The sequence below is a fragment of the Mustelus asterias genome, chromosome 5 (assembly GCF_964213995.1).
Source record: "Mustelus asterias chromosome 5, sMusAst1.hap1.1, whole genome shotgun sequence".
Taxonomy (NCBI): domain Eukaryota; kingdom Metazoa; phylum Chordata; class Chondrichthyes; order Carcharhiniformes; family Triakidae; genus Mustelus; species Mustelus asterias.
The window spans coordinates 88,608,768-88,634,420 of NC_135805.1; the positions used below are offsets into that span (position 1 = coordinate 88,608,768).

Sequence of the window (25,653 nt, forward strand, 5' to 3'; positions counted from 1 at the left end):
CTGCTTTTGGATGTTCTCGAAGAATTATGTCTCTTCAATCAGAAGGTTCCTCCAAGTAGGTCTCCTGTGAGCAGGGGTCGCCTAGGTGCCGACATCTATGTTGCATGTCCTCCTGTTGTTTGGGTGCCTTCCTTGAGCTGGGTGAAGAAGATTTGCTTTGGCAGTTGGGAGTCCTCCATCCTAAGCACGTGGCCAGTCCAGCGGATTTGGTTTTGGATGATCATGGCCTCGATGCTGATGCCCTTGGTTCCTCAAGGACGCTGATGTTAGTATGCTTGTCCTCCCAGCTGATGCAGAGCATTGATGGTACCTCTCCAAGGTCTTGAGGTGGCATCTGTGCAAAATCCAGGTTTTTAGCTTGGGAGTTGGGAGGATGACTGCCTTGTACACGAGGATCTTAGTATCAGCAAGGATGTCGCAGTCATTGAAAACTCTCATCCTTAGGCACCACAAAGTGGTGCACGTGGATTGGATGCCATGTTGGATCTCCACATGGATGTCAGCCTTAGATGAGAGGTGGCTCCCCAGGTAGGAGAAATGTTCCATGTTCCTTCGTTGATCTTGATGGAGGGAGAGAGTGGATTTTGCCCGGGGGTGGGCTGGTAAAGGACCTGAGTCGTCTTGAAGTTGAGGTTGAGATTGATTCTTCAGAATGCTTCTGCGAAGGTGTTAAGTGTGGCTTGGATATTCTCTTCTGAGAGAGCAGAGATGGCGATGTCATCCACATATTGAAATTCCACAAGTGATGGCAGTGTCGGTTTCTTCTTGGATTTGAACTGGTTGAGGTTGAAAAAGTTTCCGTCCATCCTGCAGCCGATGTCCACTCCATTGGGAAGCTTGTTCTTGACAAGGTGCAGGATGGTGGTGATGAAGATGGAGAAATGGGTGAGGGCGATGCCACATCCCTGCTTGACTCCAGTTTTAACTTGGAAGGTTTCTGTCTTATTTTCATCAGTGAGGACTGTTGACAACATCTTGTCATGGGGGAGTCGGAGGATGTTGATGAATTTCTCTGGACAACTGGCCTTTGACTGGGTCTTCCATTGCACTTGTAAATGTGAGGTCATCCATTTTGGTAGGGATAACAGCAAAATGGACTATAGTTTAAATGGTAAAAAATTGCAGCAAGCTACGATGCAGAGGGACCTGATGAATATCACCTTCTTCCCTCGGCTGCCCTTCACCTGCTCTTCGGATCTCTTGCAGGGCTGCGATGTCAGTGTTGATGTTCTTGAATTCGTGGGCAACCAGGGCGGTTCTCCATTTCGGTCGATTGTTTTCCTCCTTATCCATGAGGGCTCATGTATTCCAGGTTCCAAGATTGAGGTTAACTTTGATTTCCTGACTGCAGGTAAATAAACCTGCTGGATGTGGTTTTCCAGCCAGGTTGCAGACTTCTTTTAGGGCACCTTTTCCAGCCCTTTCCCTGTGTGGAGTATGCCAGTCCGAAGCTGGGGACTTCCAGATCTCACTGTCCCCGCCACCACCTGATGATTACCTTAGGGCGTGTTTGTGTGGGAGGGGGATTGGTTTCCTTTAGGTAGACACCTGGTGCAGGATGTCTGTTTACATGGGAATGTTGTTGCCATCAGCAGGCACACTGATCCTTTAGCTCCAGTTTCAATGACAAGGGAAGCTGGAGAACTGGGGATCTTCCTATGGCTGCAGTCTTCATTCACCATTGCAGCCATTGTGATTTTGGAGGCCTGATCTCCATTATGGATTCCTGATCTATCAAATCAGCAGGGATGCCTTGAACCCCCCCCATTAGATTGGGTTTCAGATGAGGGCCAGCACATTAGCAGCAGCACTGGCAGGAGCAGCAACAGCCACGGGCTGCTGCCCACAGACCTGCAATTCTGCAGGAGAGAGGGGATCAGTAAAGAGATACAGTGCATAGGGAACCATTCCCAGCTGCACAAGGGGTCTGCAGGAAGAGGATACGTGTCCGTTACGCAGTGCAGCACCATTACCTCAAGAGCTTGAGTCTTTTGTCAGACATTTGCAGACTGTTTGTTCCAGACTTGTAACCGGATCTGGTGCTCCATCTTTAACACTGGTTGTCAAAGTCACCATCGGCCTCGATGTCTTTGCCTCTTGCTCCTTCCAGGATTCTGCCAGCGACACCTGCACAACATTATAGCTGACGTATATCGAAGACATAAGACAGATGGCAATCAGGGCAGCCAATTATGTCAACTTTACCTGAGGTGATTGCAATCAGAGCAAGTGGGTGCTTGGGTTTGTGGCTTTGGCTGGTTCCCCACAGGTGCAGGACATCATCAGCTGCACGCATGAGGCAATTAAATCACCCACAAATCACCAGCAGTATTCGTCAACCACAAGGGCTTTCACTCCATCAATGTACAGCTGGAGATGTATGCAAGTGTACACAAGATTTCCAAGGATCTGCCCAGATGCCTTTTCTTGCAACAGTCCCCCCTCTCTGAACTCCTCACATCTGGAAAGAGAGTTAACAGCTGGCTGCTAGGAGAGCAGGAATATCCATTTAAAATCCTCTCAAAGACCCAAGGAATGAGATCCAGGAGTGATGTGATGAATATTATATCAGTGCAAGCTGTGTGATTGAACAGGTTACCGGCATGCTTCAGGGACCTGGACAGATCTGGAGGATCCTTTCAATACACACGAGCAAGGGTGTTCAGAATGATCATGGTGTGCTGCACTCGACACAACATGGCACAGCAGCAGGGCCTGGACATGGAGGAGGAACAAGACGCAGAGTACACATCCTCTTCAGATGATTCCGAGTAGGAAGAGGAGGTGGTGGAAGGTGACGCAGGCAGTATACCTCCAGTGATGTACATTGCCGCCTGAGATGCCCAGGTTACCATTGCAGCCAATGTGAATTTGGAGATATCATCTACACTTTGGAGGTTGGATCTCCATTATGGATCTCTGATCTACAAAAATAGAGATGCCACTAACCCCTCATTAGATTGGATGTCAGATACGGACCAAGATGAAGAGCAGCCAAGATCTGTCCAGACCCCTCTAATACATCTTCAGCATACCGGTGGCCTGTTCAATCACACATTTAGGTTCCACCAGTGCAGCGATCTAACAACCTAACAACTACATTTGAAGATGCTTTTGCACCAACTCCACCCCATTGCCATTTACACAAAGCAATCTTCCAAACAAGCAAGCCTTCCTTTCACAGCTTCCATTACTCAGTGTCAATTCATTTCTTCTCATTCATATTCACACAACTATCAGCCAGGAACCAATAATGAACCAAATGGTAAAGTGATGGAAAAGAATAGCCTTTATTTAGTTCACATCAACAACACAAACTCATAAAGTTAACAATGTGTCACTCACCCATGTGCACACACTTGTGCAACAACTAAACTTTGGCCTTTTTACACTTAAATTGCGATCGCTGTGACTGCAGCAGAGATAGTGACAGGTTGCAGATCCAAACTCCTGGTAGCTGGGATGCTCTTAGCTGACATTATCTTTGCACCTGTGAGTTGAGACTGCTTCACCTATGAAGGGTCACTGAGACAGGAGGCAGTGTGTAAGCTACTGATTGAGGAGTGGAGCACGATCAAACCAACATGCTGCCTCCAGCCTGATGTCTCTTCATGGGTGCAGGTGAGCCGCACCCTGCAGGTATTCTCTGCTATATGCATCATCATGCCTGCAGACACTGATTGGACAATAAATCAGGAAGTAAAAGGATCATGACCTGGTTCAGACATTGACAGACATGCTTCATTTACCCTCCCACCCTCTATTCTCCCTGCCCTCATCACCCCCATCCTACCCACATCACTGCTCCTTGTGCATCTGCCCATTTAAACCCAGCCCAGTACTTCATCAAGTGGCAGCATTTCCGAATTGTTTATGCCCCTTTTCTAGCAAAGCACTGTGGAGAGTGTTTCATTGCAGCAGCATAGCTGAAACAAGGTCCAATTTGAATGTAGGGCCAAGTGCAACATGTGAGGGTGAGCATGACGTTCACACCTTGGTGCCAAAAGAGACATGGGGAGATTTCACCCACTGAACCAAATGTGGGAACCATTTGGTGGCTGATCAGGAGAGGATTTTGTCTGGCAGGAGGCTGCCGTCCCAAGTTAGTGGCTAAGGGGTGGTCGGGAGGTGATCATGTGGAAAGAAACATTTCTGCTCCACCTGATCTATAAGGAAACCATAATTTTAAAAAAATCTTTAGCTACAGATGTTGTCTACATGGACTTCAGTAACGCCTTTGACAAGGTCCCCCATGGCAGACTGGTGCAGAAGGTGAAGTCGCATGGGATCAGAGGTGAGCTGGCAAGGTGGATACAAAATTGGCTCGGTCAAAGAAGACAGAGGGTAGCAGTGGAAGAGTGCGTTTCTGAATGGAGGGCTGTAACAAGTGGTGTTCCTCAGGGATCAGTGCTGGGACCTTTGCTATTTGTAATATATATAAATGATTTGGAGGAAAATGTAACTGGATTTATTAGTAAGTTTGCGGACGACATAAAGATTGGTGGATTTGCGGCTAGTGATGAGGACCATCAGAGGATACAGCAGGATATAGATCGATTGGAGACTTGGGCGGAGAGATGGCAGATGGAGTTTAAGCCGGACAAATGTGAGGTAATGCATTTTGGAAGGTCTAATACAGATAGGAAATATATAGTAAATGGCAGAACCCTTAGGAGTACTGATAGGCAAAGGGATCGAGGTGTACAGGTACACAGGTCACTGAAAGTGGCAATGCAGGTGGAGAAGGTAGTCAAGAAGGCATACGACATGCTTGCCTTCATCGGCCGGGGTATTGAGTTTAAAAATTGGCAAGTCATGTTGCAGCTTTATAGAACCTTAGGCCGCACTTAGAATATAGTGTTCAATTCTGGTTGCCACACTACCAGAAGGATGTGGAGGCTTTGGAGAGGGTACAGAAAAGATTTACCAGGATGTTGCCTGGTATGGAGGGCGTTAGCTACGAGGAGAGGGTGGAGAAACTTGGTTTGTTCTCACTGGAGCGACAGAGGTTGAGGGGAGACCTGATAGTAGTCTACAAGATTATGAGAGGCATGGACAGAGTGGATAGTCAGAAGCTTTTTCTCAGGGTGGAAGAGTCAGTTACTAGGGGGCCTAGGTTTAAGGTGCGTGGGGCAAGGTTTAAAAGAGATGTACGAGACAGATTTTTTATACAGAGAGTGGTGGGTGCCTGGAACTCGCTGCCAGGGGAGGTAGTGGAAGCAGATACGGTAGTGACTTTTAAGGAGCGTCTTGACAAATACATGAATGAGATGGGAATAGAGGGGTATGTTCCCCGGAAGGGTAGGGGGTTTTAGTTAAGTCGGGCAGCATGGTCGGTGCAGGCTTGGAGGGCCAAAGGGCCTGTTCCTGTGCTGTAATTTTCTTTGTTCTTTGTCACCTGGACCCCTCCTGCTTGCTGCCAGGTTTCTCTCCAGATTGAAATTGCTTCTCTCTCTGGTTTCCATTTGTGTGATACAACATGGCCTGTTATGTACCATGAGGCTCTTGAATGCTTGTGGCTAACGTCTCTAATTCCTTCCTGGATCCTGCAGGTTAAATGGATGGTGAACTGAAGCCGGTGGGGGTGGGTTTGAACTACTCTGCTTTCAATGTAACAGATGGCCCGATTTTACCAAAACTTTGCGCCCGTTTTCGGGCGCGAAATCGCAGTAAAGTTGGGCGTCGGGCCTAAAACACGATCTGCACCCGACTCATGGCAGATCGTGTCTTTACCGATCCCCGATCCCGAATCGGCCGGCGTGACGATTTAAATGCATTTGCATGCATTTAAATCGACTTAATGAAGCTCGCGCCCAACTTTACCAATGAATCCGACTTTACCAGGTTGTGGGCCATTTCGCGTCCGAGCATTAAACAACCTGCTAAATAAAAAAAGTCCGAATGGGACTCCAATTCAGCAGGGGAACCGCCGAAGCCAATCCCTCCCGGACCATCCTTCGCGGACCCCTCCCCCGTGAACCACCCCGGCAGCCCCGCCGGCAGACCCCCCCCCCCCCCCCCCCCGGGGGGGTGGGTGGGGTGGGGGGGGGCGGTGGAGAAGGGGAGTGATGTGTCTGCCCCTGGAAGTGGGGCTCCCCTTGGAGCTCCGGCCACTCCAACAGTGCTAAGCCCCGTCCAATAGACCGATGCCGAAAAAAGGCGCATGGGCGTGCTGGAGCACGGCTGCCGGGCACGGATCCGTTTGACGACCAGACCCAGCACTTAGTCCCGATTTGGTAAAATCGACCCCAGAGGGTATTTCTTTTAAATTGCAATCTGACCTTTGCCTTTTCATCATCCACTTTAACCAAAAGTTCTTCCATCCAACAAATAACTTCTAACTGCATCTTGTCTTGGTAACATGGCACCAAACTAAGCCCTTTACCACTGACAGTATTGGCGTTGAAGCTCTGGCAATGAAGATGCACTGACAAGGTTAAGAGCTCGGAAGGACCGACTGATGTTTCACCAAATTTCTTGATGTGAAATTAGTATTGCGAGAAAGACTAATTCACAACCCAAAAGAACAAAATGTGCATTGAACAACAGCAAGGTAACAATGATGAAAATAGTTATTTCAGAATGTTACTGCAGCTAACATTTTTAGTGAAGACAAAAATTGTGTCCATGAAACATTTCTTTGCAATCCATTTTACCTTGAGCTATCTGGTGGTTTATGGTCATTGCAGTGTGGTGGTGGTGATTAATGTGAGTTTTTCATGTTCTCATTGTTGGCTTTCTGAATTCCAAATACATCACATGCTCCTTGTATTCAGACCTGAACAAAGGTATCACATTTCAGGACTGCGGTAATGATGGCACAATTACAAATAAAGCAGCTTTATCCCATTGCGTGCCTCCATGTTCTGCTGACAACTGATATTGTGGTAAGAACTAAGTTACATTATCTTCTCCACCCCCAGACATAGTCATACACACACATATCTTGACAATCATCTGTCTGTTAACCCTGTGAAGAACCAAAGTAGTATTTCTGTACCAAAATTAAATTTTGTAAACTACGAGGTGTATACCAGTTGCTCGTCTGGTTAATCTTGAAACTATTTTCCTGCACATTGCCCCACATCCCTCTTGCATCACATAACATACGCTATTTTTCTTTATTTCTTTACCTTTCCCTTGTGATAGTTGACATTTTTAATTTCGTAACTGTCCCACCAGCAAAACGAAATAGAAAGGGAGCAGCCCCCACTTTCTTGCTACCATAATTAGGCCAGAGATGGATGGGCATTGGGCAGGCTGGGATGCAGTGAACATCAAACATCATCAGTTTGAAGCCCGAGTTATTTTAACTCCTGAACTTCACCTTGCATCCTGCTGCTCACCAGAAAGGGGCAGCTGGAATGTCAGGATTTGGAAACTGCTCGTCGTAGCGATGCTGTGGTATGGGCCTCGCAAACCACTCAGTTCAAGAGCAATTAGGGTTGGGCAGCCAGCCAGCGACACCCAAATCCCATGAAATAATTTTTAAAAGTGTAGGTAAGTCATGGAGAGGGTGGGCAGGTGAAGACTGTTTCCTGAATGGGAACAAGGGGAGCCCAGCATGGTGGCACAGTGATTAGCACTGCTGCCTCACAGTGCCAGGGACCTGGGCTCAATTCCTGGCTTGGATGACTGTCTGTGCGGGTTTCCTCTGGCTGCTCCGTTTTCCTCCCACAGACCAAAAGACTTGCTGGTTAGGTGCATTGGACATGCTAAATTCTTCCTTCGTGTACCCGAACAGGTGTCGGAGTGTGGAGACTCGGGGATTTTCACATTAACTTCATTGCAGTGTTGATGTAAGCCTACTTGTGACATTAATAAATATACTTTAAACTTAAAGAGAAATCAACAGAGGTCCAAATCTTCTTTCTGTGGGTGGGAAGACCAGCTTCCTGTCTTCCCTTTTGTGCTTTGCCCCAATCAGCAAGCTTTAAAATGCCATCAGGGTCCGAATAACTTTGTGGAACCCCAGTTGGCATTTCTAATCGAAGTTTCTCCCCGAGTTACGTCGGCCCATCAGCCACTTAACAAAAAGGACATAGCAGGTGAATGCTAAGTCTTTGCACGGTTATTTTGACCATGCCAACAACATTCTGTCAAAGCCCTCCTCCACTAAGATCTGTATACTCCCTGATCACAAAAAATAACAGCAAGAACTTGCATTCGTATCGTACAATAAGGCACCTCATGGGAGCAATTATCCAACCAAACTTTTCATTTGAAAAGGTGACAGAAAGCTTGGTCAAAGAAGGCAAATTCTTCTCCTTCTCAAGGGCAACTGGGGATGGGCAATAAATGCTGGCCAAGCCAGCGATGCCTATGTCCCACGAATGAATACAAAAAAAGATTTTAAGCAGGAGTGAGAGATAGAGGAGAGGAGACATTGAAGGAGGGAAATCCATAGCTTAGGCCCTCAACAGCATAAAACATTTCTCTCCATTTATCCTCTCATTCCCTTTCAAAATCCTAAACCTCAATCCTCTCAATATCAGGGAATATAAGATTTGGAAGATTGTGGCTGAAACAGCTGCAATTTCCTCACCTACTTAATTTAAAATCCTGAAGTGTAAACCATCAGATCCCGGGTCATTAACACCATAATACCTTCTGATACTTTCTTGCCGTGCTCCCTTCAGTGAACTCCAGTCTTTGAGTCAATATTAATTTCTCTGGCTATTACATCTTTTTCTACTGTGAATACTGAGAGGAAGTAATTACTGTAAGCCTGCCCTATCCTTATTCTCATTTGCAACATTACCTGCATCTGTTTTTAAAGGGTCCACATTACCTTTGACTACCATTTTTCTTCAAATATCATTCAAAAAATGTTTGATCTTGATGTCCTTTGCATGCTTCATATTGCTTTTTGTGGCTCTTACCGTCATTTCTGTCTTCCTTTGTTGTTCTTTGCAGCTCTCCTTGTCGCTTTGTACACACTATTGTTTGCACATGTATATCTTCTTTATGCTATCTCTCACCTCTTCTGTCAATCATGGCTGTTTTATTTGGTGAGGAGAGATCTTTCCCCTGAGGGAAAGAATGCAGTGATCCCATATCAAACTAAATTTTTCTTTGAACACCTCCCACTGTTCACCTGTAGTTTTACAGTTTCCTGTCATCTAACTGAAGTAGTCTTAGCAAAATCTAGAATCTAAGTAACTTTTCCAAACTGACATTGTGATCGCCATGGGATAAGTGTTGCCTGTCAGTGAGCTTATTGTTGTTGATTCTAGAACATATTGCTCCAGAAATCTACCTTCAACGCCATCAAGAAATTAACTACCTTTCTGACTTGAACATCTGCTCATGCCTGGTTATGTGAAAATCCGAATATCCCAATAGGACAACTTTGCTCTTGCTCCGAGCCGCACTAATGTTTGAATTAATGTATTATTTCATTGCTGCTATCAAGAGGTCAGGAGACAACTCCAATTACAGATTTATTCCACTTTTATCCCTCAATTCTAACCATGTAGTTGCTGATGATTGCTTTCCCTTACCTGCGTGCTCTCTTGCTAATGCTGTAATAGTATTTGTGAACAATAAGACTAATCCCTCTTCTCTTCCAGTTCCTCTATCCTTTTTTAAGCCCTTATAGCCTAGACATTTTAATTCTCTAGCATGACTGTTTTTCAGCCACATCTCCATAATGGCCACCACGTTAATCCTCTCAGCTGTACTTGGTCCTCTAAATCACTCAGTTTACCTTTTATTACATAAAATCTTCATGTGGAGAAGAAACCCTAACTTGTCCTTCTGCCTGGATGCTGCCTTTCTTGCACCATTTGATTTGACCTCTTTCTTATTTGTCACTCCTGGGTAACTTGTTCTGTAATCCCTTCACCGAGAGGTAAAGAAAGATAGAAAAATTGACGGCCTGAATCTTCTGAGCAGCTGTGTGCCGTGGCTCTCCTGACCTGACAGTGTTGTGCACTTGATCTTCTGATCATGGCTGTCAATGTAATGCACAACGCACTTCATCTGGGGAGCTCTGTTGGAGTGGAGTAGAGTCAGGGGAAGACAGGGCACACCCCTTTTTACAGTACTAGCCACGTATTCTCTCTGGTAAGTTTCAAGATACAGGGTGTGATTTCACCCTGCCCAGCAGAGCATGGCCCCCACTGTGGCAAATTCTCTGGCAGCAGGACAAGCAAACCATGCAAAACGCCACAGACATTGGCGGCCAAAAGCAAGCTGCCTCTGGTGCCTGGAAACAAGCTGGGGGGAACAAAAGGTTGGGGAGGGGGAGGGGGAGGCTGGGGGAGGGGGGGGGTGGTTTGGAATCGCATCCACTCAGTGTGGATTACTGAATGAGTGAGTGGAATGGATAAATAGGTGAGTGGGTGGGTAGTACGGTTACTAACTGTAACATTTGGGGAGGATTACCTAGAGCACTAAGCACCAACCACTCGAGTTTCTTTGCTCTATTGTTTCATCACAACCTACAGACCTTCTTTTATGCCATCTGCTGTGTATTGCCAACCATCTCCTCCACATCTCCCCAACACCCTGGCACCCCTCATATGAACCCCACATGGCATGATATTAGCAGGTTGACCAAGCATATCAGAATACCATCCACTTCTTTGTTCTTAAGTGGCCGAGGCAAACATTGTAAAGTCACACTTCCAGCATGGTGTTTTGTTGAAGAACAAGGTGAAACCAAGAGTGCAAGGAGAATGCACTGATTTGAGTCACACCTAGTATTAACACAATTTGCAGAAAACTTACAAAATATATGCACGGTGGCACAGTGGTTAGCACTGCTGCCTCACAGCGCCAGGGACCTGGGTTCAATTCCTGGCTTGGGTCACTGTCTGTGTGGAGTTTGCACATTCTCCCCGTGTCTGTGTGGGTTTCCTCCAGGTGCTCCAGTTTCCTCCCACATTCTGAAAGACATGCTGGTTAGGTTCATTGACCTGAACAGGCGCCGGAGTGTTGCGACTAGCAGAATTTCACTAACTTCATTGCAGTGTTAATGTAAGCCTTATTTGTGACTAATAAGTAAAGTTTAACTTTTAGCTTTATATGAAAGCAGAAAGACAATTCTGGGAGTAAATGTCTATCGTTGACGGTAATGACCTTGGTTCACTCATCCTCTAAGAATTATCAGTAGCCTTCTGTAATTCCACTTTATTATATTCATTATGACAGGGATGACAGGGAATAATGTTTGGAGGTGTTCTGTGAAATGTGATATGTGTGAAAAGATCAAAAGTTCTGCCTGTCTTCAAAGCGCTGACGGGTTGAAATCCGAATACCTTTGTGGAGAATGGGGACTGTCGAAGAGAATGGGTTAGCTGTAAGGGTGTTCATTTCAGAATTGTTTTTAAAACCTGTTTTATAAAGGAGACCATATTTTCATAGAAATTAAAGATGTCTGCCTGTCTACATGTCTCTTTTTCCTGAATATGGATTATTCACTTTACCTTTAGTCATTTGGTCAAATGTAAAAATAAGGTAATAACATCAAATTGGCACATTAGAATATCAGACCACTGCGCTGCGGAGCCAAAGGTTTCAGCTGCTTCCCTATGGAGAAGCATTAACCAAAGGGCTGATGTTTCCCTCATGGGTGAATTGGCTGAGAAGAAACTGACTGTTAGTGGAAGAGTAACTCACTGTGTACTAGGTTAAAAGCGGTGTTATTAGAGGCAGAAACAAGCCTTCCAACGAAGGGTCATCCAGCCTCGAAATGTTGGCTCTGTTCTCTCTCCAGAGATGCTGTCTGACCTGCTGAGATTTTCCAGCATTTTCTGTTTATGTTCCTCCTGAGCTACGTGGTTACAGGTCTTGCATTAAGAGAAAATGGTACAAAAAAATGAAGGCAGTTTACCTGGACGTGAAATAACTCATGAAGGGAGAATGGCTATTGTTGGCTTTCATTTGGAGAGCAGTCCTAATCAATAATTTATATCCATTTTGTTTATGTGCTTTTTAAATTGAAAGTCATTCGAAGAAGACATGACACTGTATGATGCTGAAATGTGTGTTGGTTGCCAAGTAACCAAACATAAATCTGCTGATATGGTAGCTTTCCATTCCTTTTAAGGCTGTATTTTCTTCGATATAAAGTTCAATGGAAATGTAGATGCAAGTAAACTGAAGGCGGATGGAAGCTGATAATGGATCTCACTTCTGTTTCTGCAGCATGTTTAATCTTGCTGTTGTACAAAAACGTGTTTTGAATAATTATCGTGAGAAAGGCAGCTTTTAAGAACCAGCAGGACCAGAGTAAAACTCAAGCAAGAGAAAATCTAGTAGAACCATCACAGGAAGAAGGGAATGATGGAGATAAATGGAAAGATAAGATGAGTTTAATGCATTCAGATCTTTTATAATTATTTGAAGAAAGGGCAAGATCACTTAGCGTTAGTTCAGAATTTAAAAGAAAAACCACATCAGCAAACAAATGACTTTGAAAATGATTAAATACCTCAGTAAAATTGTGACTGCTTGCCCAATATGAATTGAAGATTTCTAACAAATCATATTGATTATATCGTAATTACTGTGCAGTTCTTATTTTGAGTATTTTAACAGAATATTAATAATTATGATGTCTAATGAACAGTGACAGATAATTAATATCCAAGTAAAATCCAAAGATGTGCAGGTAGGTGGATTGGCCATGTTAAATTCTCTTAGTGTTAGGGGGCTAACAGGGTAAATATATGGGGTTACGGGGGATAGCGCCTGGGTGGGGATTGTTGTCGGTACAAACTCGATGGGCCCAATGGCCTCCTTCTGCACTGTAGGGATTCTATGAATATTTATTTGAAATTCACTGGCAGAATCTCCGTTCAAAGTTTCCAATGTAATGGGCAGTTACAGAAACATAGCAAATTCTTGGGGCCAAGTGCATCAAGAACATTTGGTTCATGTCCCCAATAAAACAAACTACTCTCCCCTCCCCGATCCACTGAAATACCATCATGTGATTAAATGTGTGAAGAATTAAGTCCATAGAAAGTTCACACATCGCATTAATAATGGGTCATATCAAAAAATACTATGCTTCAATGAAACTGATTGATATTTTGCTACAATGGTTATATGCAGGTTTTCTGCATTTGATGACTTTTTCCAAAGGCTCCACATTTGTCTGGAGCTCCTTGGCAAAGGACTTTTAGGCTTGTACCTTAATCCACCCCGGACAACTGTCTGATTTCAGTTTCCTGTGATGTAATGTGAGAATATAATGTTGGGCATTCTTCTTGAATCAGTGTAGTCCATGTGAAAAATGTACGCCCACTGTGCTGTTAATTAGGAAAACCTAGGATATCGGCACTGCAATGATGAAGGAATGGTGTGGAAAAGTTTGGATGATGTGTGACCTAGCCAATATATTGACATTACCATGTGCCTGCTGCCTTTTTCCTTCTTGGGTGGTGGAATAGAGTGTCCATCAGTACATTGTGAAAATCTCAGAAAAACAATTGAAATACAAATTGTATGAACTTCCCAGCAATCTCTGTGCAACAGGTTCTTTTGTACTGGGCGTGTACTGGATGTTAACTGTGCTTTGATATGTGATGCTCATTGTTGCATTACCCTGTTCTAGATGAATACAAACAAAACTGAAGGGCAAGCATAGAGGTTGGAAACAGAACTTTACTGGAGGTTTCTTCTTGCTGCAGCTGATATTGACTGCTACAGATTGACTAAGATGGTTGCCACATGATATTGCATCACTTCCTGTGATTACGTAACTATATAAACATATGTTTCAATGATTATATTCAAAACATTAACAAACACACGATCTGAATATTCTCCTTCCCTTAAATAACAATCCCATATGGTATACTGTTCATATGAATATTACTAAGCAAACATTATGAAAAATAACAGCCATAGCATGATTTAACATAGGACATTCAAGTCGTAACAGGGACATTTGGAAGCCACTTTTCAAGATGTTGCCTATGTTTCATAGTTTCAGAAATATATTAATTGTTGACCGAATCAACTAATCCTTGTGTGACCTGTGACTGTGCTCTCAAACTCTCCGTCCTCTCCTCCTGAAGATTGTGTTTGAAAGGATTGTTGCTGCTTTGCTTCTTGTCTCTTCACCTGCAAAATTTTTATGGGCATGCGTTGGTTGCTTCACACATGGCGAGCAGATACTCCCCTGAGGTGAAGATGGATTTCCTCACAATACCACACCGTGCAGTACCACACCATTTTGTATTGTTACCTCACACAGATGTGGTTCTTTGCACTGTTGTGCCAGAATCCATGTCTGTTCTTGTGGTGTGCAGGTCCTTCATCTTCTGGCCAGTGTACAGTGCTGGTAATATCTGCACCTGCATGCATGTTATGTATGCCTTTTGTCTTCTCTTGTTTCTCATAAAAGCAGTCTGGCATCAAAAATGATTTGGTGAGATGATAGATTGGTAGTGTGGTCCTCACAAGTCGCCGAAGCAGAATCTCAGCAGCTGATGGAAATCCAGGGTCTAATGAAGCTGTACCAAGATACAATCATACAACTTGGATATCTTGCCCAGTTGCTGAACACTGCTTGATCAGCAATTTAACTGTCCTGACCATAGGTTCAGTCATCTCATTGAAACAAGGATATCAGAGTGACGATGTGATACGATTGATGGACTTATTTACACATATCTAGGAATTACTTTCCCTTGTATTGTGGGCTGTCGTTGGATACCACTTCCATTAGGGTACAAAAGAGATTAAAGATGGCAGCAAGAGTGCTGGAAACTGCTGCACTCAATGTGTCCTGGAGTTTCTGATCAATTGCGAGATTTGGAATGACAGCAGCAGATAGTCTTCTCTTCCCATAGTGAACAGATTTATTACTATCTTAGTCGATGTTGATGATGGTATATCAGACAGTTGGAGAGTTGACGAACTTGATATGCATCACAGGATCTCACCATTTGGTCATTGTCCTCATAGAATCATAGAATACCGACAGTGCAGAAAGACCCCATATCTAGCGCCTGCCATTAAGGGTGCAGTTAACGAACATGCACTCTGTGCTCCCAACCTGGCTGGCTCTATTGTGGGGTAGGTATCTCCTAGCACCCTCATACCTTTCATGGAGATGGATCAGCTTCTCCGTGACATGGATCATGGCCTCTCAAAGGAATTGTGATTCATAATCTGGATTTGGGAACCTTTTGAAAGGTAAGATCAAAAGGTCATATTCATGCCACCCCTCCCCACCAGATAGTCCCTGAGCCCTCATATCCTCTGTGCCTGCTCAGTGCTGATTCATGACCTTTCCATGTCCATTTGCCCAGTAATCATTATGTACATAAAATGAGCCATATAATAACAATGGGAAATGTGGAACTGTTGAGGGAAAAAAACAACATTCAGAAATGTTCTTTGGAAATAAACTGCAATTCCCCCTAGTACCCTGTGGACCAATAAAGTATCAATAATAGAGGATTCAAACACTTCACACCTCCTAACCTTGTCCAAATAAACATTGAGAAATTGACAAAAGATATCACAGAAAGAACAGCCTATTATAACCACTTAAATGTGTCAATCAAGGAAAGCAAATCTTCCTCTTCACTTATCAAAACAGAACCTCTTCTGAGCTTGTGCTTTTATTGGTGTGGGTCTTCAGCAAAGCAGGCACACAGCCTACCAAGCAGAAAATGACCCATTTATCTCTGTCTTGTCTTCTGTCCATTACTCAATATTCTATCTAGGCCAATATATTGCTCAATATCCCAAGACCCCTATTCTTACCTGACACCTGATTGAGTGCCTTCTGAAAATCCAAATATACGACACCCACTGGTTCCCCCAGCTGCTCTGTTTGTTATATGAAACATTTCTAATACATTTGCCAAGCACAATTCCCCTTCCATAAAACCGTGTTGATTTTGCCTAATCATATAGTGCTTTGTAAGTGCCCTATTACCATGTCTTTCATGAAGATTCTGGCATTTTCGCTATTGTGGATGTCCAGCTAACTGGCCCAGAATTCAATGTTTTCTGTCTCCCACCTTTCTTGAACAGTAGAGTTACATTTGCTGCTTTTCAATCCACAGGCATCATTCCTGAATCCAGGGAATTCTGGAAGATCAAAATCAATAAATCCAATACCCCTGCAGCTTTCCCTTTTAAAATTCTAGGATGCAGACCATCAGCATTGTGAATTTGTCAAATTTAGTTCTATTTTAATCCCCAGTACTTTTTTATTGACCAATTAATTACTTTAAGTTCCTTATTCTCATTCATCCGATGCTGCCCCACAATTTCCAGTATTTCCTTTGTCGTCTTATGTGAAAACAGACACACACTTGAACATTAGGTCACCATGTCACCTTTTGAGCTAGAGTGAAGAAAATCCTATTCCCTCAAGTTTCTCTTCATAAATATAACACCATTATTTGTGAATCCAAGCTGAATTATTTCAATTACTTCTCTATCATTGACACAATGTTGTATACATGAGTTCAAATATGACCCAACTTGAGCTTTGAGTATATTTAGCAGTAGCTAATTTTTGTATTCTATGTCTGTAGATACAGATCAAAATTGTCACTTGTCTTTTTAGTAGCCTCACCTGTTTGTATTGCCATCTTTGACCCATGTATTTGCACAGCCAAGTCCCTCTGTCCTGCTGCTTTTAAGATCTTTTTAATTAAAATTTATGTTCTTTGCCTATTCCTATTTCAAAAAGATATTACTTTTTTTCTATATTGAATTGTGTCTGTTTTCCAGCCTGTTGCTTCATATCCTCATGCAGTCTTTCATAAACCTTGTCCCAATTTGTCTGCTCTGCAATTTCACGTCAGCAATTTTCAATCCCAGCAGCAGCGCAGACATCTGCAACTCCGCAGTCCAAGAACTTTTATTGTCATCCACTGCTTTCTGCACTCCCAACAATTTTCTCTTCAAGGAGCTATTTGCCTTAAGCTTGCTGTGCTGTTCCCTCTGCCATAAATCTCATGTTTTACATTGTCAAGTGTTTTACAAAAGCCCATGGAAGTCACATCCTGATTGACAACGGATTCTTCAATGGTGTCTTTAGATAAAACGGCAAGCGGTTATATCATTCAGAATTAAACCTGGAGCATGAATCATTGGCAGAGATTGTTGGACTGGTGTTTAAATATGGGGGAAGGTTGTTCACCCCTGAGCTCATATTTTTGCACAGCAATGCTTCTTTAGCACTGCTGCTTCACAGAGCCAGGGGCCCGGGTTCGATTCTTTAAATCAGTGCTATTCAAACTTTTCTTCCGGTGGCCCACTTTTACCAAATGGCCATCTCTCATGACCCATGCCATGTTCACTCACAGCGCCAGGGACCTGGGTTTGATTCCCGGCCTGCGTCCCTGTCTGTGTGGAGTCTGCATATTCTCCCCATGTCTGCGTGGGTTTCCTTCGGGTGCTCCGGTTTCCTCCCACAGTCTGAAAGACGTGCTGGTTAGGTGCATTGGCCATGCTAAATTCTCCCTCAGTGTACCTCAACAGGCGTTGGAGTGTGGCGACTAGAGGATTTTCACAGTGACTTCATTGCAGTGTAAGCCTACTTGTGACACAAATAAATAAACTAAACTCTTTGACTTGAATCAATAAAGCAAATAACCCATTTTTAGAGGGACAGCTTCAATGCAAGATACGGTTGTGTACAAACCAATGGATGACACGTTAGAAAAGAACGTGTTGCAAAGTAACAACACCTCTTGACTTGCCGATGATGTGAGAGTTATTAATTTGTCTAACCCTGTCAAGCTGCCTTGAAACACAGTTATGCTTTGTTCTGCTAGCAGAGTTGAGGGGTGATCTGGCAGGCAGCAGATGCTGCTGACTATCACATGCTTCAGTGATAATACTTCATATGACTCTAGTGTTACTGTACCAAGTGACTCATGCTGCAATGGTATGGGCTTTTATCTCACTGTTTCAGAAAGTACCAGGAGTAGGTTTGCATCTTCGCACAATAATTCACCAGGGAAGTTGCTTGCTTTTTATAGAACCCACCTCATTTTAATTCCACTGATTCCTGTGAAGGGAACATTCTCCACTTCGCTATTTCATCCCCAACAGAGTAAAGCTGAAAAAAACCACAGATGACATGTGGATAAATGTTTTTACACAGCGAATGGATAGGGTGGAAAGTCAGAGGCTTTTTCTCAGGGTGGAAGGATCGACTACAAGAGGGCACAGGTTTAAGGTGTGAGATGGTATGTCTAGGGGAGACATGTGAGAAAGTTTTTCACACAGAGGGTGATGGGTGCCTGGAACGCACTGCCATTGGAGGTGGTGGAAGCAGGCACGTTAGCAACGTTCAAGGTGCATCTTGATAGACACATGAACGGGAGGCAAACAGAGAGATAGAAACCTATCAGCGCAGGCTTGGTCCTGTACTGCATCATTCTTTGTTGTCTGAGTTGTTAAAATCTGGCACTGGCTCAGAATGTGGTCGAGGCAGATTCAAACTGGATTTCAAAAAGGAATTGGATAATCAGATCTTAAGAGAAAAAAGGTGCAGGACCACAGGAAAAGGCGTGGAAGTGGGACTGGATAAAATGCAGTGCAGAGTGTTGGCACTGTCACGACACGGTGAATGGTCTCCTCTTGTTAACTATTTTATTCTACAATTTATAACTTGCTTATATATCCTGCAGTGTTGCATGAGACTTTGTACAAGTCAATTTGCACAGACCATCTTGTGTAATTAATGACTTGGGCTTCTCGATCATGTGACACGCAGCTCGATTTCAAACATGATAAATACTAAAGTCATGTGTATTTTTTATTGCTTCCTCCCTACATCAGGCTGTTTGATCACATTTTATTTCATTTTGAATGTCCTCAATTGTTCCAATCCGTCATTCCTCTGATAGTTTTGGATGAGCAATGCAAGCAACAGCGGGCAGCCCAGTTACCGTACCCCCAATCCCTGCCTGCCCCACCCATCCTCTGCGTGATCTCTACTGAGGCATTGTATTTATGAATCGAGTGAATTGATCTTTAGCCCAATCCTCACACCACCAAAGATGTTGGAAAATGATGTACTTTCTGTTGAGATGCTTCACTTCATTCAGTAATGTTTAATTTTAGCACAGTCATGATATGAAAATCCACCTACAGAAAGAAAAATCACATCTGATTCCCAGATTTGAAGGGATATTGTGTGGATTTGGAGAGTTTTGGGAATAGCCTGTTCTAAAAATTGGCCATTCAGCTGCTATATGTTTAATCGGGCAGAATGTCACACAACCTGCTGATCTAATCCCATTGATTTGCTGCCACACAAGTCAAGTTAAAATTGCACATATCTTTAGTCTAAAGTTTACAGAACAATTGCATCATTGGTTGCCTTACTGAGTTTATCTGTTTACTGTTTTATCAAGATCAGAGCATGCCTTAAAAAACAATTAAACCTGAGAATTTGCACGTTTCATGAGCGAAGCTAATGTGATTTACTGCACCTGAACAGAATGAAAATCAGCTCAAATAAGGAGGGAGGATCCTCATGTTTGACACAAGAGTCAGGCAATGGAGGAACTTATTGAACCATGGTGATAGAAAGGAGTACTATAAGGTCAGTCTTGTGAATCCAATGACAGTGCTCTGACCACACCAAGAAGTTACAAGCCCAGGGGTGGATTTACAGTGAAGCTCACCTCAGTGAAGCCTCAACCAACGCGGCTGTGGGGATGCCCATCCGCGAACACTCAGCTGGTCTCATCGATATTTGAAAAATATGGTGAAGCTACTCACCCAATCACAAACTCAAATTAGTAGGGATCAGTCTATCCGCAGCAAATGGAGAGTGAAAGTGGACTGTGATTGCATGAGAAGGCAAGAGTGGGAGTTATCAACAAGGACAAAATTCAAATGGTTGAGTTGATGTGGAGGCCAGCAGCAGGCAGGTGAAAGCAGCATGGCTGGCAGCAGATGGGCGGGTGGTAGCGGAGCCGAGTCCACGAGTGAGACCCCGAGCACATCAGCGAGCCACAGGTGAGGCAATGTATAGAGGTAAGGCAGCAGAGCAGACAGAGGACCCCGCAGGGTCATCTCTAAGATAGCGAACCCTCTGCAGAGGCAACTGTTTTTATGGACATGCCATAGTCGGCGTCCTTCACATTGGCCTCTAAAATCTCAAGAGCCAGTCACCTAGACGATGACTCGGAGATGGAGACCGAGATGGCAGACACCCAGTCAGAGGTCGCCACCAAGGACGAACTCCAGTCGTGGCTCCTCAACGTTCTTCACAGAAGAGGCATTCATCTAGCCATTACGCGCCCTCTGACCAGACTCTCCAAGCGATGGAGATGAGGCCACAGGCGAAGAGCGCCATGGGGGTGAGGGAGAACCCTTAGGGCCCGATTTTACCAAAACTGGGCGCGAAATCGTGGTAAAGTTGGGTGTTGGGCCTATACCGCAATCTGCACCCGATTCCGAGCAGGTCGCGGCTTTACTGACACCCGATTTGGGCGCGGGTTTGGCCCTGAGTTTATCTGTTTACTTCATGCATTTAAATCGACTTAATGAACCGCGCGCCCAACCCTCCCGCCAAATCCCACTTTACCGTCTTCTGGCCCATTCCGGATCCGCGCTTTTAGCGACCTGCAGAATAACACTCCGAAGCGGATTTCTATTCTGCAGGGGAACCTCCGAAGCCCTCTCTGCCCTTGTGAAGTCACCATCCTCTTCGACCATCCTTCGCGGATCCCCCCCAGCTAACCACCCCAGCAGACCCCCCCCCCACCCCCCCCCCACCCCCCCCCCCCCCCCCCCCCCCCCCCACCCCCCGCCTCCGGATCAGACCCCTGGGAGGCAGGGCCCCCCCCCGGGAGAGCACACCCCCAACCTACCTCGATCGCTGGTCTCCCTCCACCATCCTTCCATTAGCAAGATAAGCTGTATGTTCCTCAGCTAGATCCACTTTGGTCAACACAAAGATGGTCCTTCTGCCTTGTGGGTCCATCTGGCTCACCAAGTCAGTTGCAATACTGCGTTCAGCATCCACTGAACCATCTTGGATACAAAGAATAATGAATGGTACTGGTCGATCTTCCTGGTGCTATCAGTACTGTAACACCAGGAATGGCTGCTGACACCAAGTATATAATTTTTAGCATAAGCAAGGCTTACATGCAGAACCCTAATGCCATTATCCTTTGTATCCAAGATGGTTCAGTTGATGCTGAACGCAGTATTGTAACTGACTTGGTGAGCCAGATGGACCCGTCATACACACACACACACACACACACACACACACACACACACACACACACCCCTCCCCCCCTCCCCCCCGATGATCTAGGCCAGAGAGTCGCTCTGTCTGCTTTTTCCTCCCCGTCCAGGCACGCTGCTTCGGATTTTTTTCTGTACTGCGGTTGGTCGGGCAGCGCTAAACCCCGCCCACAGCGCGAATTGGACTGGAGCCGGCAAAATGCGTATGGGCGCGCTGGAAAGAGGATTCCAGGCTCGGATCTATTTGATGCCCAGATTCGGCACTTAGACTCAAAATGGTAAAATCAGGCCCTTAGACTCTGGAGGAGAGGCATATGATAACCTTCACAAGGCCTGTGGGTCTCGTTGAGTATGAGTTCCCTTGATAACAGGCAGTGACCTGCCCAGCTGGAACTCATTGCCTGAGTCTTTTATAATGCAAGCCCAAGATTGGGCCTGCTGAACTATAGTCCCAGGCACCATGGTCGTGGTTTTACTTTGCATTCTGTAATAAATGATGTTCCTTTCCAGTCAAGTTCCCTGAGTCATTACTAATAAGTGTAGAAAAAATTGCCATGCTAACAAGGGATGAAGAGAGAAAACCTTAAAAGCCCATTCCACTTCCATATTCTCATGTTTAAATGCTGTTTTTCAAAATGGACAACTGCTGTTCTGATGTCTTGGCTGCATCTGGTCACATGCGGGTAGTTCGAACCAACATTGCTCTCAAGACTGGCCTTCAGACAGGAATGGAATTCTGCCAGACAAAACCACCTGATATCGGACTTGGACTCACTGGACTCTATTCACGTGAATTTATGCCAGTAACTTTTATTTGATTTTGTCAGAGGAAGTTAGCTTTTATCTTGAAACTGAATGAGGCTCTGTGAAAGATAGTGAATGATGTGGAGATGCCGGCGTTGGACTGGGGTAAACACAGTAAGAAGTTTAACAACACCAGGTTAAAGTCCAACAGGTTTATTTGGTAGCAAAAGCCACACAAGCTTTCGAGGCTCTGAGCCCCTTCTTCAGGTGAGTGGGAATTCTGTTCACAAACAGAACTTATAAGACACAGACTCAATTTACATGAATAATGGTTGGAATGCGAATACTTACAACTAATCCAGTCTTTAAGAAACAAAACAATGGGAGTGGAGAGAGCATCAAGACAGGCTAAAAAGATGTGTATTGTCTCCAGACAAGACAGCCAGTGAAACTCTGCAGAGTCGCGGAGCAGAAACTGATAGCCAGGTTCCGCACACACAAGGACGGCCTCAACCGGGATATTGGGTTTATGTCACACTATTTCACATAAATATTTCTGCTTTTTTCCTCCTGAGTCTTTATCATGCGATCCTAGAATCAGAATTTATGTCACACTATTTGTAACTCCCACAGTTGCGTGGACCTGCAGAGTTTCACTGGCTGTCTTGTCTGGAGACAATACACATCTTTTTAGCCTGTCTTGATGCTCTCTCCACTCCCATTGTTTTGTTTCTTAAAGACTGGATTAGTTGTAAGTATTCGCATTCCAACCATTATTCATGTAAATTGAGTCTGTGTCTTATAAGTTCTGTTTGTGAACAGAATTCCCACTCACCTGAAGAAGGGGCTCAGAGCCTCGAAAGCTTGTGTGGCTTTTGCTACCAAATAAACCTGTTGGACTTTAACCTGGTGTTGTTAAACTTCTTACTAAAGATAGTGAATGGCAGCCTATGTATCTTGTTGATTGGAATATTTATTCCGGCACTGGCTCATTCTGAACAAATCCTAATTGTGATGCATGAATCTTTAAAAAAAAAGAGTTGCTGGGCAATGTTTTTGCGAGCTCTACAGGTCATTTATAACACTCAATTAAAATGATCTAAAAAGGACTTGATTATTTAACATTCTTCTAATCGCATAGCCATGTAGCTTGAGAGATCATAAAAGTGCATATAAAATAAACTGAAAAAATACCCCATTTCCAAATTCCTGTGGTATCAATTCTCTGTAACAGTTCGGCCTTGCTGCCTTGGAGCTTCTGTGCCACGATGATGTCCTCCGCTGATTCTCCCATCTTGTTTCTTGTCCATGTTTGCTCACCTCACAGCTCACATCGCAATATTAACCATTTTTACCATTTTTACCATCATTCTGATGAGAGGTGACCTTGAATTTCAGCAAAGCAATTATTCATACAAGCACATTTTTACAAGTGGAGAAGCAGTGATCAATAGGTGGCTTCCGCTTTCATGTTTTTGGGGGAGTGGGGACAGACATGAGGGTGAGCACGGGTCCCCACTAACTGTAAATCTGCCTCTGTCCAGGCCCAATGACTCTGAGTGAATCATTACCCAAACCTAGCCTGACCGCTTTTATCATGCTGTTTGCCGAGCCAATCTGAACACACAACATCTGCCATATAGCTTCTGCATCTCACGCTCTACATTCATGTAATGTCAAAGGAACTTTGATGCCAGTAGGATTACAACTGTTTTTAGATACTACTTAAATAAGGGAAAATCAATGGGTGAGGGACCTTATCTTGCAGGCACATTGTAAACTGAAGTTTTGGAAGCTTGGTATCACTTTACTTTTATAATTTTTTGATGTGTGGTTAAATTTGTACATCAAATCTATCTGCATAAATGTTGGACTGCATTCATTGCACAATTCGAGGCACTGGTCTATTCCAACCACCCCAGTTCCTGCTATTTTAAATTATTTTTCTTGAAGACATACAGTCACTTTTTTTGCTTGCTAGTTTTTTTTTTGGGGGGGGGGGAAGAAAACCTGATGGCTACTAATGTAGCAGCAGTCCACAAAATAGAAGAATTAACCATCTTCTGAATTTACACACCACAAGCTTAGAAGTTGATGATAATTGCAGCAGATCTATTAAAAATAAAATTCTCACCAGTGTTCTATTTGGTGCCACAAGCAAAACATTAACTGGGAAAGTTAGTTAATGTGTTAGTCATCTTGACAATCCATTATTACTGATGATTTCAAGACTCCAATCGTAATATGTTCATTTATTTTTGCATGGAACCATCCCCTTCTGATAACGCAGAGAGGCATAGGTTATTCTAGTTCCGTGCTCTGAGAAAGGATTTTTTTCTGCAATGGTACGCAGAATAACGATCATAATGTCTCAATTGATCGACAACACTGTCGTCTTTGTGGTATGAAGTCAGATAATGAGACTTCCACAGCAGCTGCAGAGGAGGCTGCATCATTACCGCGAAAAACTGTTTCTAATGACCTTATTGCTGAGCACACTCAAAGAAATTCTTTTTTTTGGTTGCCAACATTATGCAGGGCTGGAAGTGAAGGCAAGAGAAGAGTGAAGCAGCACAACAGTATCCAGAACCAGTAAACATGATTGGTCCATTGTTAAAAAAAATACACTGGATGACCAGTGTTAAGGAGATTAACAATATGATTACTCTATCTCATACATATACAGCTGTTTGTTAAATGTGATTTACAAAAGAATCCCTGCATGAATAACTCCCTGATAGTGAGGGCCATTATAGGAAGGTATTTGTCAGTCTTTTAAAGGTAAGGGAATTAATTTAATCGTCAATGTTACCATTGTCACTCAAGAGGCCATATAGATGGCTAATGTGGAATCTAGAAAATCTCAGGCTGGAACATTAGTGCTTACATAGGCTTGGCTTAAGGTATGTCCTTCCCCAATGCTGACACTGTGGGGTTGGTGGAGGTAGGACTGGATTGGGGTGGTGAGGAATTTTCTATCTCTTCTTGGCACATTAGCATTTAAGTGATATGGATTAATTTTTGGCAGAGAAATCAGGTGGAAATTGTTTCTGCATGTTTTGCACAATTGAAGCAGGTCTCCCAATTGCTCTATCACATCTTGAGCCTTTCCAGTTACCCACTTGTTGGAGTACCTACATTTATTTACATGTGACAGAGTGGATCAAGAGTTGGGCATTTCCTGGGCTTGATGGATGGATACACAATTTGAACACTGGGAGTGAAACCCTTCCTATTGACCTTATTGAGTGGGGTATGCTGTGGACATCATTGATTGCAACTCGTACATCTGTATACTCTGATCTCTCTGCTGCCTTGTAGTGACGTCAAAATTGATAAATTGACATGCTTTTCCGTAAAGTGTGTCAGAGACTTAATAAATGTATCACTCTACTGCACCCTGGCTGATTGTACATAGATCTCTCGTGTACACACAGATTGAAGTCGATGGCCACCATCATAGTCAATGAGAGCGCAGTGGGGATAGATGAATGTGTTTTGAGATCTTCCTGCAGCAGGTTACAGAGATGTAAAATTCCTTGTTGCTGAACCACATTCCGCTTCAGCACAACTACTGTGAAAGAATTTTATAAGCTCTGTTCTGCCGGTAAATTAGTTTGTAGACAAGGGGCATTGGTGGGAAGCAACACCTAGTGGGCTGCATCCTCAATTAGTGGTACATCAGTCACCTTAGCCTCATCCCGT

General features: G+C 44.0%; 1 protein-coding gene across 2 annotated transcripts in view; it reads left to right on the forward strand.

Moving 5' to 3' along the window:
• Window positions 1–25,653, forward strand: part of kif3ca (kinesin family member 3Ca) — a 181,901-nt gene that overhangs the window by 33,544 nt on the left and 122,704 nt on the right. The window lies entirely within an intron of this gene.